Source organism: Macaca thibetana, chromosome X, assembly GCF_024542745.1.
Source record: "Macaca thibetana thibetana isolate TM-01 chromosome X, ASM2454274v1, whole genome shotgun sequence".
Lineage (NCBI taxonomy): Eukaryota > Metazoa > Chordata > Mammalia > Primates > Cercopithecidae > Macaca > Macaca thibetana.
Window position 1 is genome coordinate 64914229 of NC_065598.1, and position 16213 is coordinate 64930441.

The 16213-nt window shown below is 41.9% G+C and overlaps 1 pseudogene; it reads left to right on the forward strand.

The window, feature by feature from the left end:
- Positions 1-377: 377 nt before the first annotated feature.
- Positions 378-2611, forward strand: LOC126945801 (nuclear distribution protein nudE-like 1; annotated as a pseudogene).
- The last annotated feature ends 13602 nt before the right edge of the window (positions 2612-16213 follow it).

Below are 16213 nucleotides of genomic sequence, written 5' to 3' on the forward strand. Positions count from 1 at the left end.
TCCTCAAATTCATCTACAGATGCAATGTAATCAGTACCAAAATCCCAGTCAGGGCTGGGGATGGTGGCTCACCCCTGTTATCTCAGCACTTTGGGAGGCCGCAGGTGAGAGGATTGCTTGAGGCCAGGAGTTTGAGACCAGCCTGGGCAACAAAATGAGACCCCAATTTCTGCAAGAAATACACACACATTAAAAAAAAAAAAAAAAAAAAAAACTCAGTCAACTTTTTTCCCAGAAATTTATTTGCTGATTTTAAAATTCATATGAAAATTCAAGGGACCCAGAATAGCTAAACGACCTCAAGAAAGAGGAACAGAATGGAGTGGAGCTCAGAGCTGTGGAGGGGAATGAAGCTGAGCAGCTGGGTCAGCCTGGCCAAACCAGTGGAGCAGAGACATGGGTCAAGCGGTGGTGAACGTGTGCTTTTGACACATTAGACACTTTTTTGATCATGGATGATGAACATATACCCGATTTTTCAAGTCTAAAGGATGAAACTACTTATTGGAAGGAAATGTCCTTGAAGTATAAACATAGCTTCCAGGAAGCTTGAGATGAGTTAGTTGAATTTCAGGAAGGAAGCAGAGATTTAGAAGCAGACTTGGCAGCACAATTAGCACAGCCTGAACAAAGAAATAGAAACTTGCAACTTTATAGCCAAAGACTGAAATATGAAGTGGAGGCATTAAAGGAGAAACCAGAACATCAACATGCACAGAGCTACAAGCAGGTCTCAATATTAGATGATTTAAGTCAGATGTGGGCCATTGAGGTGTGGTTGCTTAAGTATGTGAGGGAGCTGGAACAGGCCAATGATGACCTGGAGCAAGCAAAAATGGCAATAATAGTTTCACTAAAAGACTTTGGTTTTTTTGTTTGTTTGTTTGTTTGTTTGTATTTTTGGGTTTTTTTGAGACAGAGTCTTGCTCTGTTGCCCAGGCTGGAGTGCAGTGGTGAGATCTTGGCTCACTGCAACTTCCACCTCCGAGATTCACCATGTTGACCAGGCTGGTCTCGAACTCCTGACCTCAAGTAATCCACCCGCCTCAGCCTCCCAAAGTGCTGGGATTACAGGTGTGAGCCACTGCACCGGCCTTCTCTGGAAGACTAAGAACAAAGGCTAAATCAGGCCATTGGGTGAAATGCATTTTTAGAAAGTGAACTTCATGAAAAGGAATGTTGTCGGTCTCTGTACAGAGGTTAAAAGATGAAGCAAGGTATTTAAGGGCAAGAACTAGCAGTTCAGGAAAGGAAATAACCAGAAAGTTGGCTCCTACTTCTCCAACTCTAGATGGTGAAAAGATAGATTCCGCTGTCCAAGGATGACTCTTTTTGCCAGCCACTCCTGTTGGCAAAGGAAAAGAAAACAGTTTTCCTTCCCGAAAGCTACACTAAGTGGTTTTCCTACCAGTCCACTAACTCCTTCTGCTGGGCTATCAGCATTAACCACCATGGGCGATCTCTTAGGAAAAATAGGGACTTTACGATCCTAATTAGCAGCTTGCAGAAATTTTACAAAGGACCAAACGTGAAAGTCCTGTATTTCAGGAAATGTTAACAATGTGGTGCTGAATACCAGTTGCACACCATTCTCCCAATCAGATGAAGGGCAAGAAAAAGTCACATTTCCAGCCAGGCATGGTGGCTCACACCTGTAATCCCAGCAGTTTGGGAGGCCGAGGCAGGCAGATGACTTAAGGTCAGGAGCTCGAGACCAGCCTGGCCAACATGGTGAAACCCCATCTCTGCTATAATTACAAAAATTTGCTGGGCATGGTGGTGGGCACCTGTAATGCCAGCTACTCAAGAGGCTGAGGCACAAGAATCACTTGAACCCAGGAAGCGGAGGTTGCAGTGAGCCCAGATCGCACCACTGCACTCCAGCCTGGGTGACAGAATGAGACTCTGTCTCAAAAACAAAAACAAAAACAAAACAAAACAAAGTCCAGGCATGGTGGCTCGTGCCTATAATCCCAGCACTTTGGGAGGCCAAGGAAGTCAGATCACTTGAGGCCAGGAGTTCGAGACCAGCCTGGGCAACATGGTGAAATCTCATCTCTACTAAAAATACAGTAATGAGCCCAGCGTGGTGGCACATGCCTGTCGTCCCAGCTACTGGGGAGGCTGAGGCAGGAGAATCGCTTGAACCCAGGAGGCGGAGGTTGCAGTGAGCTGAGATCGTGCCACTGCACTCCAGCCTGGGCGACAGAATAAGACTGTCTCAAAAAAAAAAAAAAAAAGAAAAGAAAAGAAAAGAAAAACTCACATTTCCTATGTTGTTCACAATGCAGTAAACAGCTTTAATCCAGCTCCTCCTTCTCCTGGTCTGCGCTCCTCATGCCTGTTGCCAGCACTGGGTATGCTGCCTTTCAGTGTGAATGCTTGGCCTCCAAGTGGGGGCTCTTGCCTTCCTCCAACAACCCAATACATCCATGCCTCACTCCTTGGTGCCGGGGCCCAGCCCCATGCCCCTCCAACTGCCTTCCCACGGCTGGCAGGGGGCAGGCTGCATACAGCAGTGGCCACTGGGCCCTGCCCAGTCCCAGGACTCTGCACAATATCAATGCTGGCTATTTTCTCTTCTTACCATAGTGAAGTTGGTTTCACATGATTGCACTTGTGTGGGTTACAAGGTGATACATATGTGTATTACTTGGTCACTGGATGGAGAAGTACCCTTTCATCACACCTGCCTCATAGCCCCCACTCTGCTGTACTGATAGGATTTAGTTGTGTCTAGGACATTGCAAATCTTCTAGAAGTTCTCCACCAAATCAGGTCAATGTGTGCCTTCTTTCTGAGATCCCACTGAAGCATCGTCAGTGCTCATGATCATGTGTCCCCCAACTCCACCCCTCACTATTTGGGCCTGTTTCTGGCAAAGAGTCAGGAAGGTTACTGAATTAGGAAACATTTTCTGGACCTTCTGATTTTACTTAAGCAGTTACCATTCCACGGACTTGCCTCCCAAAGCAGCAAAATGCCTGTTGGAGCCCCAGATGGCAGGAGCCTCTGGGGCCTAGGCACACAGGCTAAGCCTCTGTGCTGTCTTCTTCTCCGTGTGCCTCAGACTTGCGGGGTGGAAGGCTGGCAGGCAACCTCTCACCAGCTTTCCAGTCCTTCAGGTCTATGACATCTTCAGACCTTTTTTCTCCTCTAAGGGCCAACCCAGTTGATTTTGGAAGGGTTGAATGGCCTGACTCCAGGGCTGGCTGGTGCCGGCTCCTGGGGGGCAGACTCACCAAAAAGTGGTTGTCTCTGGGCATCGCTTGATCATTCTCATGCTGCATTTAGTGTTTACATTTGCTTTATTGTATTGGGTTGGTGCAAAAGTAATTGCGGTTTTGCCATTACTTTTAATAAATGAAATGCATTTTTAGACAGTGAACTTCATGAAAAGGAATGTTGTTGGTATCTGTACAGAGTTTAAAATATGAAGCAAGAGATTTAAGGGCAATTACTTTCGCACCAACCTAATACGTAGGTTTGTAAACGTGACTAAGATATTTGTACATAACTTATGTTTTGTAGATTTTATTTATTTAAAACTTATATGGCATGTTAATGACTTATGATAGTATCCTACTCTGGGCAGCTGTGTAGGATCATAACACGGTTAAAAAAATATTTCCCCTCAGAAGAAGTCTTTTAGTGTAGATACAATAAATTTCATAGAAAAAAAAGAGGAACAGAGTTGGAGAACCCACACTTTCTGATTTTAAAATTCACTACAAAAGTACAACAAACAAAACTGTGTTGTATTGGCATAAGAATAGACATATAGATCAATGGAATTTAATTGAGAGTTCAGAAATAAACCTTTACTTTGATGGTCAATTGATTTCAACAAGGATACCAAAACAATTCACGGGGGGAATGAGTAGTGTTTTCAACACATGATGTTGGAATAACAGAATATCCAGCTGCAAAAGTTGAACTTAGACCTTATATTATACCATATATGAAAGTTAACTCAAAATGGATAATAAACCTAAAAGTAGGTGCTAAAACAATAAAATTTTCAGAGGAAAATGTAACTGCAAATCTTCATGACCTTAGGTTAGGTATGATACCAAAAGCACAAGCAACAAAAGATAACCAATAATAATTTATTCACCATGCATCCTTTGATGCATGAAATTAGAAATTTTCATGCATCAACAAATACTGCCATGTTTTCTATGTGTCTCTCAAAAGTTTATGCGTCAGAAACTTTTTTTTTTTTTTTTTTTTTTTGAGACAGAATCTCACTCTGTCGCCCAGGCTGGAGTGCAGTGGTGCCACTATGGCTTACTGGGCTCACCTGGAATTCCAGGTGTCAGCCACTGTGCCTAGCCTATGTGTTGGGAACTTAATCCTTTTTCCCTCATGGATGGATTAGTATCACTATCATGGGAGTGGGCTTGTTATCATGAGAGTGACTTTGCTATAAAAGCAAGCTTTCTGTGGCCTCTTGCTCTTGTCCTCTAGCCATGTGATGCCCTCTGCCATGTTATGACACAGTAAGAAGGCCCTCACCAAATGCTGGTGCAATGCTCTTGGACTCCCTAGCCTCCAGAACCATGAACTAAATAAACTTATTTTCTCTATAAATTACCCAGTCTGTGGCATTGTTATAGCAACAGAAAATGAACTAAGATAGATACCATAAAGAAGTTGAAAAAGCAACCCACAAAATGAGAGAAAATATTTGCAAAGTGTATTTCTGACAAGAAACTTGTATCTATAATATATAAGGAACTCTTAAAAACTCAACAATAAAAAGACAAATAAGTCAATTTAAAAATAGGTAGAGGATTTGAATAGATATCTCCCCAAAGAAGCTACATAAATTGTCATTAAGGAAATGAAAAGATGCTCAACACCGTGTAATTGTGATATCTGTGACATATGTGAAATGCAAATCAAATCCAAAATTATATATCACTTCACACCCACTAGGGGACAGCTATAATTGAAAATATATGTAATAACATATGTTGGTAAGGATGTGAAAAAAATTGAAGGCCTCATACATTGCTAGTGGAAATGTAAAATGGCATAGATATTTTGGTAAATGGCTTGAAAGTTCCTCAAAAGGTTAAATACGGAGTAACCATAAGACCCAGCAATTTCACTCCTAGATACATACTCAAGAGCAATGAAAACTTATGTCCATGTACTACATGCAAAAGTTCACAGCAGCATTACTGAAAAATGGAAATAACCAAATGTCCATGAATTGATGAATGGGTAAGCAAAACATGGCATGTCTGTACAATGGAATATTATTCAGCTGTAAAAAGGAATTAAATACTACATTCATGCTACAGCATGGATGAAACTTGAAAACACTATGCTAAGTGAAAGAAGCCCACATATTGTATGATTCTATTTATATAAAATGTGCAGAACAGGCAAATGTAGGTTAGTGGTTGCCCAGCGCTGGTGGTGGGCAATGGGGGATTTGAGGATGATGGCTAAGGGGTGCAGAGTTCTTGTCTGGGACAATGAAAGTGTTATAATATTGATTGTGGTGATAGATGCATATCTCTGTGAATATATCAAATATCATTCAATTGTACACTTGAAAGGAGTGAATCATAGGACATGTGAATTATATTGCAATAAAGCTGTTACAAAATCCCTGAAGTTTTATTTATTCGCTTAGGTTTTCCAGGGAAGGCATCAGACTCAGAATTAATTTGTTTTTTGAGACAAGGTCTCATTCTGTTGCGTAGGCTAGAGTTCAATGGTTCAATTGTAGCTCACTGCAGCCTTAACTTCCTGGGTTCAAGTCATTCTCCCACCTCAGCTTCCTGAGTAGCTGGGACAGGTATGCACCACCATATTTGGCTAATTATTAAGTTTTTTGCAGAGACAGGTTCTTGCCATCCTGCCCAAACTGATCTCAAACTCCTGGCTCAAGCAATCTTCCCACCTTTGCCTCCCAATGTGCTGGGATTACAAGCGTGGGCCACCACACTTGGCCCTGAAGTTTCTTTTACTTTTTCTTTTTCTTTTTCTTTTTCTTTTTCTTTTTCTTTTTCTTTTCTTTTCTTTTCTCTTTTCTTTTCTTTTCTTTTCTTTTCTTTTCTTTCTTTTGAGACAGGGTCTCACTCTGTCGCCCAGGCTAGAGTTCAGTGGCGTGATCACAGCTTACTGCAGCCTCAACCTCCCTGGGCTCAGGTGATCCTCCCACCAGTAGCTGGGACCACAGTCACTATGCCTGGCTAATTTTTTGTATTTTTTGTAGAGATGGAGTTTCACTGTGTTTCCCTGGCTGGTCTCAAACTCCTGAGCTCAAGCAATCCACCCGCCTTGGCCTCCCAAAGTGCGGGGATTATAGATGTGAGCCACCATGCCTGGCCCCACTGAAGTTTTAATAAAGCTATTTTCAGACATAAAACCACTGAAATAATTCATTTCCAGTAGACACACACTACAAAAAATACTTTTAAAATTTCTTCAAGTGGTAGACAAATGACACCAGTTGGAAACCTGGATCTATACACAAAATACACAGAAATGAAAAGCATTAGAAAGGGTAATTACGTGTGTGAATAGAAAGACTTTTATTTCTTATTATTTAAATAAAATAACAAGTCTTAAATAAAATAATAACAAAAGACTTAATAATTAGCCGAATATGGTGGTGCGTACCTGTGGTCCCGGCTACTCGGGAGGCTGAGGTGGGAGAATGACTTGAAGGCTGCAGTGAGCTACAATTGCACCACTGAACTCTAGCCATGTTGCTGCTTTTTAAACAGTCAGTTTTTAAACTGACTGTTTAAAAAGCAGCAACATGGCTGGGTAAGGTGGCTTACCTGTAATTCAAGCACTTTGGAAGGCCTGAGGTGGGAGGATCACTTGAGCCTAGGAGTTGAGACAAGACTAGGCAATATAATGAGGCCCTGTCTCTACAAAATACATACATATATATAATGTGTACTATGTATATTAGTACTATATATATTATATATAGCACTCCTCTCTCAGTAATTGATAGAACAAGTAGGCAGAAAATCTGTAAGAACATAGATAACATGAAGTACATTATCAACCAACTTGACCTAATTGGTAACACTCCACCCAGCAACAGCAGAAGAGACATTCTTTCCAAGTGCACTTGAATCATTCACCAACACAGACTATATTCTAAGTCATAAAACAAAACTTAACAAATTTAAAAGAATATAAGCCACACAAAATATGTTCTCAAACCAGAAGGAAACTAAATGAGAAGTTGATAACAAATGATACCTTGAAAAATTCCCAAATATTTGGAAACTAAACAGCATAGGGGTTTTTTTTGCTTTGTTTTGTTTTTGTTTTCGTTTGTTTGTTTGTTTGTTTTTGAGACAAGATCTCATTCTGCTGCACAGGCTAGGGTGCAGTGGCACCGTCATAACTCACTGTAACCTTGAACTCCTGGTCTCAAGTGGTCCACCCACTTCAGCCTCCAGAGTAGCTGGGACTACAGGTGTGTGAAACCATGCCAGGCTAATTTTTAAACTTTTTGTAGAGATGGGGTTTCTCCATGTTACCCAGGCTGGCCTCGAACTTCTGGGCTCAAGTGATCCTCCTGCCTCGACCTCCCAAAGTACTGGGATTACAGGCAGGAACAACCGTGTCAGACTGGTTTCTGCATTTTTAAGGTCTGTAAAACCCAAAACAAAAAGACATAAAACAAAGAATAATGTGCAACAGAGACAATTGATCGTCTGCATAACCTAAAACATTTACTAGCTAGCCTTTTACAGAAAATATTTGTCAACTTTTGATTTAGAGGATTGCTTCTCTGATAGTTGTTTGTTTGTTTGTTTTTGAAATGGAGTCTCACTCTGAAGCCCAGGCTGGAGTGCACTGGCACGATCTCGGCTCACTGCAACCTCTGCTTCCTGGGTTCAAGCGATTCTCATGCCTCAGCCTATGGAGTAGCTGGGATTATGGGCATGTGCCACCCCGCCCGGCTAAGCTTTGCATTTTTAGTAGAGACATGGTTTTGCTATTTTGGCCAGGCTGGTCTCGAACTCCTGACCTCAAGTGATTCGCCCGCCTCGGCCTCCCAAAGTGCTGGGATTACAGGAGTGAGTCATGGCGCCAGCCTGATTCTCTGACAGTTTTAAATGTATTTTTACATAGTCATTGTTCTGATGAGGTTTCCTAAATTCTCTTGGGTCAGTTTGAACACTTAAATTTTTCTAAGAAATAGTCTATCTCCTTGACGCTTTCAAGCTTATTTGCACAGATTTGTACATAGCACTCTCATGTAAATTAAAAATAAAAACCAATTTTCCATTATTATTCTTGGCCTAAATTTCAATTCCATCTTTACCACTAACCAAATTTCCGAGCAATTTGGAGCAAATAATTTACCTCTTTAGAGTCTCATTTTCTTGCAAAATGGAAACAAGAATAAAATCTACCTCATAGAAATTTTGTGAAGATAAGGTACAAAAATGTATGTGAAATTAGTTTGTAAAATAGTAGAGTTCATGCAGATGTTAGTTAATATTTTTAATCTGCTAGGAGACTTAAATGCAGTCATTTCGTGTATGTGAACTTTTCCTTTTACTCTTGAGATGTTATCCTTGAGTAGGAAGATATGGGATCAAACCTAGTGTATAAATGACTTAGATAATACAGATGGTTGTGAGGAGCAATGGCAGAGAATGTGCTTATGGATACTAACAAGTGGGTACATGTGTGGTCAATAGGTCTCTTTGGACTGCTTTTATTTTCTCAGTGAATTAGGGGGCAAAGTTTTCATCTGAAATTCAGGATTGGAGAGGAGACATTGAAGTTTTGAGGAGAAAGAAGGTATGATATAATCTTTAGGTGAGTGGGCAAGTAAATGGACTTAAGAAATTTGTGTGATCACCAGGCAGCATTAAAGGTCTATGAAGCTTTGTGGTCCCTTAAAGTGAGACCAGTCAGCTAAGTTGTATGTTTTGCTCTGATAACATTTAGCTGACGATGCAAACACCAAGTATATAGAGTGTTGGGTTTAACCAGGTCTGTACTCTTGCCAAATGAGTGCAATAAAAGCAAAAGAGGGTTAAGGGAGTTGAGAATGTTGCAAAGAAATGATTGTGGTGATTGCCAGTGGAGTTTAAACTGAATAAGGAGAGAAAAGTGGACATCAGGGGGATGAAAGACAGTAAAACTGTGGCAAATCAGTGGATTGTAGGCCTCAGTAGGATCAAAGTGTAGGAGTGAGATGGTCTTGTCTCCTTCCCTGAGCTTTTATCGCTTGCTTTTTCTTAGACCTCGTTTCACATACATTAAAGATTTGTGCTTTTCTGAGAATCCACACATAGACAGAGGTAGGAAATAATTTGGAGGGCTGGACTGAAGAATTAACTATATTTTAAATTTGTGTAGGCTGTTAGCAGTGGCTTACACCTGTAATCCCAGCACTTTGGGAGGCCAAGGCAGGAGAAGCACTTGAAGGCCTGAGTTTGAGGCTGCAGTGAGCCTCAAAAAATAAATAAATAAACACACACACACACACACATACATACATCTGCATCCAAGTAGTTCAGATATTAGAGAGTCATCTACTCATCCTAAGGGACTGCAGTGTGTTAGGAACTCAGTGGCCTCTGCTGCCCTTGGTCATGTCCACTCGCAGGAGTCTCTGTTCCCAATCTTATTAGAGAGGAAACTTTAAAATGATTCCTCGTGGTTCATCTTTCCTTCCTTTTTCTTTCCTTTTCCTTTTCTTTTTTATATCTTTCTCTTTCTCTCTCTCTTTTTTTCTTTTCTTTCTTTCTTTTTTCTCTTTCTTTCTTTCTTTCTTGAGTTGCTCTGCTGCTTAGGCTGGAGGGCAGTGGACTCACTGCAGCCTCAACCTCCTGGGCTCAAGCAATCCTCCTGTCTCAGCCCCCCAAGTAGCTGGGACTTCAGGCACCTACCACCAGGCCCGGCTAATTTTTGTATTTTTTTGTAGATATGGGGTTTTGCCATGTTGCCCAGGTTGGTTTTGAACTCTTGGCTCAAGTGAGCTGCCTGCCTCAGCCTCCCAAAGTGCTGGGATTGCAGGCGTGAGCCACCGCACCTGTGGAATTTGTATGCTTATTCACTACATCAAAAACACCTCGTGTGGTGTTTTTTATATTTAAGTTTACTTCAAACTTTAACATGGAAAGCATGGGAAGTATTGAGTTGCTGTTGCCCACTCCTAAGGGTGTCCTTTCCTTTGCTATTCTTCCTCTTTCCTTGTTAGGCTCATCCTTCTCAAGAAAGTGATGGGGGAGGGGTGGAAAGTACGAGTGTGTAGTACAATAGACACATTGCTCTTTGCACTGTGTGTCATTTTAATGGCAACCTAATTGCATAGGTTTTGTTTGCTTTTCAGAAGTGCACTTTTTAGATGCACTCATTCAGAACAAACATTGACCATACATTCGTCCACAGTGGCCCTATGTTTACCTTTTTTTCAGTTACAAAAAGGGGAGGCATTGCTGCCAAGAAGCGAGGTAGTGAAGGACCAGAAAAAGAAAGCAGAAGGAACAACAGAAAACAGTAGAGGAAGGAACATCTCCCATTGGCTAGCTACATACTAGCATTCACCACTCAGTTTATCCAAGTTCTATCTCACGCCTCAGCTTCCCTCAGCCCCTTGGCCTGACTTTATTGACAGAATAGTTTTATTTCACCTTCCAACTGCCTGACCCCAACACTCCCCATCTCAATTCTCTATTCATGGGCCTTGCTCTCTCCAATCCATCACTGGCAGTGTGGGTTGATTTTGTCTTACTCAAAAACAAAAACATTCTGGCCAGGCGCAGTGGTTCACACCTGTAATCCCAGCCCTTTGGGAGGCCGAGGCAGGAGGATAACTTGAGGTCCGGAGTTCAAGACCAGCCTGGACAACAAGGTAAAACCCATCTCTGCTAAAAATACAAAAATTAGCCGGTGTGGTGGCATGCGCCTGTAATCTCAGCTACTCGGTAGGCTGCCACATGATAATCACCTGAACCTGGGAGGTGGCGGTTGCAGTGAGCTGAGATAACACCACTGCACTCCAGTCTGGGCAACAGAGAGAGCCTCTGTCTCAAAAAACATACACACACAAAAACAAAAAACAAAACAAAACATATTCTAACAGACACAGAACAGTTAACTTCATATTTTTACATAACTATGTGTTCTCAATTTTTACAAGGAATGTAATGTTTTTTGTGTAAAATTTTTATGTAAGAAAAAGTAAAAGTTCTTGTCCTACCATCCTTGTGTGGTATCTGTCTGTCTGTCTCTCACACAGGTCACTCAAGTTAATGGGAAAGAAAGAACAGGGGCCCAAATTCTGAAGTTATAAATAACAGAAAATAAAAGATCTTCTGTCTCCAGTGAGGGAATAGATGAGAGTCTGGAAGGGCAAAATCGGGTGGGGATGGGCAGCAGACATGTGTTTCCTTTTTTTTTTTAATATTGATTGATTGATTGATTGATTGATTGATTGAGATGGAGTCTTGCTCTGTTACCCAGGCTGGAGTGCAGTGGCTCGATCTTGGCTAATTGCAACCTCTGTCTCCTGAGTTTAAGCAATTCTCCTGCCTCAGCCTCCTGAGTAGCTGGGATTACAGGCACACACAACCATGTCTGGTTAATTTTTGTATTTTTAGTAGAGACGGGGTTTCCCCATGTTGGCAGGGTTGGTCTTGAAACCAACCCGGTTTCTCAGATGATCCACCCACCTCGGCTCCCAAAGTGCTGGGATTACAGGCGTGAGCCACCGCCCCTGGCCAAACATGTGTTTCTATTGTAAATATTAATAGCTAACATTTAACTCAGTCCTCAAAACTCTATTAGGCAGCTATTGTTATCTCCATTTTACCGATGATGAAACTGAGGCATGGAGAGATTTAGTAACTTGTCCAAAATGACACGATTTACTAATGATGGAGTTGAGTTTCAAACCCAGATAGTCTGGTTCCAGAGTTTGTCTGCTTATTCACTACATCAAGCAAGTAAAATTGCTTCCTTGACACTCCTACTACCACCACTGTTTTTCAGATGACTGTCGCCTTGCGTTTAGAGTAGGCATCAAATACCTTTCAAGCCCTGTCTTGTATTCTTTCCACCCACCACTCTGTAGGCAGGTTCAACCTGACAGTACTTTGCCTATACTGTGCTTTATCTCACAGAAGTCCACAGGCTTCTTCTTGCCTGTGGGAACCTGTTCTAATATTCTGAAGCATGTACAAGTCTGGAGGTGAAAGGAAATTAACACTGCAAGTAGTGACTGCTGACCAATGGGATACAGGAGCTGTAGAGAGATTCCTACTCTTCTGTCCCTCCAGTGGACAACTCTGAACCGCATTCTACATGGCTCCTCAGTGGGATTGACCCCCAGGTGCCCAGCTGGAAATATATTCTTTTAACGACTTTCCCTCCTTTTCTGCTTCAATCTTTCATGTTCCCCGTTCCTGTTACATGGGATGACTTTCCAATATCAACACTAACATGAAAGTCCTTGTCTCAGGCTGTGCCTTCTGGAGGAAATCCAGGAATAGACAGACAACTGCAGCAATAAGATATATTTTACTTTATTTTTAGCATTTTACTTTCTCATATGGTATATGCCCTTTTTATTTATTTATTTATTTTAATTGAGACAGCATCTCAGCATCTCAGCTCACTGAGATCCACCTCCCGGGTTCAAGCAATGCTCCTGTCTCAGTCTCCTGAGTAGCTGGGATTACAGGTGCCTGGCACCACACCTGGCTGATTTTTCTATTTTTATTAGAGACGGGGTTTCACCATGTTGGCCAGGCCATGTTGGCCTGACCTCAAGTGATTTGCCCACCTCAACCTCCCAAAGTGCTGGGATTACAGGCGTGAGCCACCTCGCCTGGCCTGATATATCCTCCCCTGCTCCACCCCTCAACTTTTATTTTTATTTTATTTTATTTTAGTTTTTTTGAGACGGAGTCTCACTCTGTTGCCTCAGGTTAGAGTGCAGTGGCACAATCTTGGCTCACCACAACCTCTGCCTCCCGAGTTCAAGTGATTCTCCTGCCTCAGTCTCCCAAGTAGCTCGGATTATAGGCCCCTGCCACCAAGCCTGGCTCATTTATGCTTATTTTTTGTACTTTTACTAGAGACAGGATTTCTCTATGTTGGCCAGGCAGGTCTTAAACTCCAGATCTCAAGTGATCCGCCCACTTTGGCCTCCCAAAGTGCTGAGATTACAGGTGTAAGCCACTGTGCCTAGCTTATATCCCCATTTTTAATGAAGATATTTGTATTGCTTTTTACAATATATGTGATGCCTGTGTTTTTTTAATTTTTAATTTAATTTAATCAATTTTTTTTTTTTTTGAGTCAGTCTTGCTTTTGTTGCCCAGGCTGGAGTGCAGTGCCATGATCTCAGCTCATTGCAATCTCTGCCTTCTGGGTCCAAATGATTCTCATGCCTCATCCTCCCAAGTAGCTGGGACTACAGGAATGCACTACTACACCCGGCTAATTTTTGTATTTTTAGTAGAGATGGGGTTTCACCATGTTGGTCAGGCTGGTGTCAAACTCCTGGCCTCAAGTGATCTGCCCGCCTTGGCCTCCCAAATTGCTGATATGAATGAGCCACTATGCCTGTCCTGCTTTTCTTTTCTTTTCTTTTTTTCTTTTCTTTTCTTCATAGTTCACAGAACATGAAAAGGGCATCCTTATCACTTGGACTTTTGTTCTCATCTTTTTCTTCTGTCGGTGGCAAGATGGTTGTTGCATTCTTGCATCTCCAGACATCACGTCTATATTCAAGACAAGAAGATTGAGAGGAATAAGCCATGCAAGCTGAATGTGTGTCCTCTACTTAATAAAATAATTGCTTTCTCAGAAACCTACCCACATAACTTCTGTTTTATTCTCATTATCCAAAACTGGATCATATGGTCATTCCTGTGGGTAAAGCTGGGAAATTGGAGAACAGGATCGTCATGATTGATTTGAATCAATTGTGATTTATTGCCTGGGCCTGAACAAAAGTACAGGTCTGTTAAATAATAAGGGGGACATGGATACTGGTAGGGAAATTGAATTCTTGTGTGTTCATTAGTCCTTCTGTTTACATAAATAGTATTTTTATAAGCTGCTTTTCTTGTTTAATGTACCACACACATATATCTTAGTCCATTTAGTGTTGTTATAACCGAATACCCGAGACCGGGTAGTTTATAAAGAAAAGAGGTTTATTTGACTCATGATTCTGGTGACTGGAAAGTTCAAGATTGATTTTCTGCATCAGATGAGGGCTTCAGGCTGCTTCAACTCACTGTGAAAAGCAGAAGGAAAGCCAGTGTGTGTAAAGAGATCACATGACAAAAGAGGAAGCAAGGGTGGGGAGGTGACAGGCTCTTTTTAACAACCAGCTCTTGTGAGACTTAATAGAGTGAGAACTCAAGCGCCCCTGAGAGAGGGTATTAATCTACTCATGAGGAATCCACTGCGATGACCCAAACACTTCCCGACAGGTCCTATCTCCCAACATTGCCACATTGGGGATTAAATTTCTTTCTTTCTTTCTTTTTTTTCTTCTTGAGACAGAGTCTCACTGTGTGGCTCATGTGGCTCAGGCCTGTAATCTTAGCACTTTGGGAGGCTAAGGTGGATGGATTGTCTGAGGTCAGGAGTTGGAGACCAACCTGAGCAACATGGCAAATCCCTGTCTCTACTAAAAATACAAAAAATTAGCCGGGTGTGGTGGCATGTGCCTGTAGTCCCAGCTACTCAGGAAGCTGGGGCAGGAGGATTTCTTGAACCTGGCAGTTTGAAGCTGTAGTGAGCAGAGATCATGCCACTGTTCCTCCAGCCTGGGTGACAGAGTGAGACTCTGTCTCAAAAATACATAATTAAAAAAAAAAAAGAAAGCAAATGTTAACTTCTCTACTGAAAATGTTCATGGTTTGAAAGAGAGTAATTTATGTGGGCATACACAATTATAAATGTTGCTAGATATACTTGTAATTGAAAAAATAGGCCTGGCGTGGTGGCTCATGCCTGTAATCCCAGCACTTTGGGAGGCTGAGACAGGCAGATCACCTAAGGTCAGGAGTTCAAGACCCTCCTGGCCAACATGGTGAAACTCTGTCTCTACTAAAAATACAAAAATCAGCAGGGTGTGGTGGTGGGTGCCTGTAATCCCAGGTACTCAGAAAGCTAAGACACGAGAATCGCTTGAGCCTGAGTGGCAGAATTTGCAGTGGCTGAGATTGTACCATAGCACTCCAGTCTGGGCGACAGAGTGAGACTCCATCTCAAGAAAAAAAAAAAAAAATTATGGCAATTCCTATTCTGTGAGTTTGTTTATGTGTATCACATTATTTTACCTTCAGAGGTACTTTGGAGTTTTTGTGAATTGCCTAATGCAAAAATATAGGGCACTCTACTTCATCTCATAATTATCTCTTACCCTGTTTGTTAACAGGGAACCGATATGTGTACCCTGAAAAGGCACCCAGGGAACCTGAATACTGACTGCATCCCCAATCGCTTTATAACTTGACCTCCTCCTAGCCCAATGACAACGCAATCTTTAGTCAGGGTGCTGAAAAAGCCCAGGGATGAGGTACATGGTAGAGGAGTTAGGGAGATTGGTTAGGGAAATCTTCAGGGAAGTGGGAAAGGACTAGGGAATGGGGTAAGGGTAGGGAATTGGGTTGGACCAAGGCAGGAATGGAGAAGGGAAAGAGGTGGAGGTAAATAGAGAGGTTAGGGAAGGATCTGTCAGTAATTTTTTGAGACTGAAGAAAAGCTATGGTTACACTAGGAAGGGTTAAGTGCACAGATAAGAGCTATATTTATACAGAGAAGTGCTATACTTCGGGAAAGGCAAGCACCAAGAAAAGAAAATGCTGAAAGTGGGAAACGCATGTGGAGTTTGTAGGGCTGTAGGGTTGCTTGTGTATTGGAGACTGAGGTTTAAGCTAGTGTTAATAGGTGAGAGTATTCAGTGGGACCAATGGCCTCAGGGAGAATGGAGCCGGCCTTTGTCCCAAGACGAAGAAGAATCTAAGGACATTTTCAGGCACTTCCAGAACAGTGCTAAATAACAGGGGGGATAAAAAGTATTCTTGCCTTGTTCCTGGATTTAATGTGAATACCAGGTATATCATGATGTTGGTTTTGAGACAGATACTTTTTGTCACATTAAGTTGTCATATTTTATTTGCTAACAGTTTGTTTAAGGTGTTTGTGTGTATGCATGTGTGTGTGTGTGTACATATAT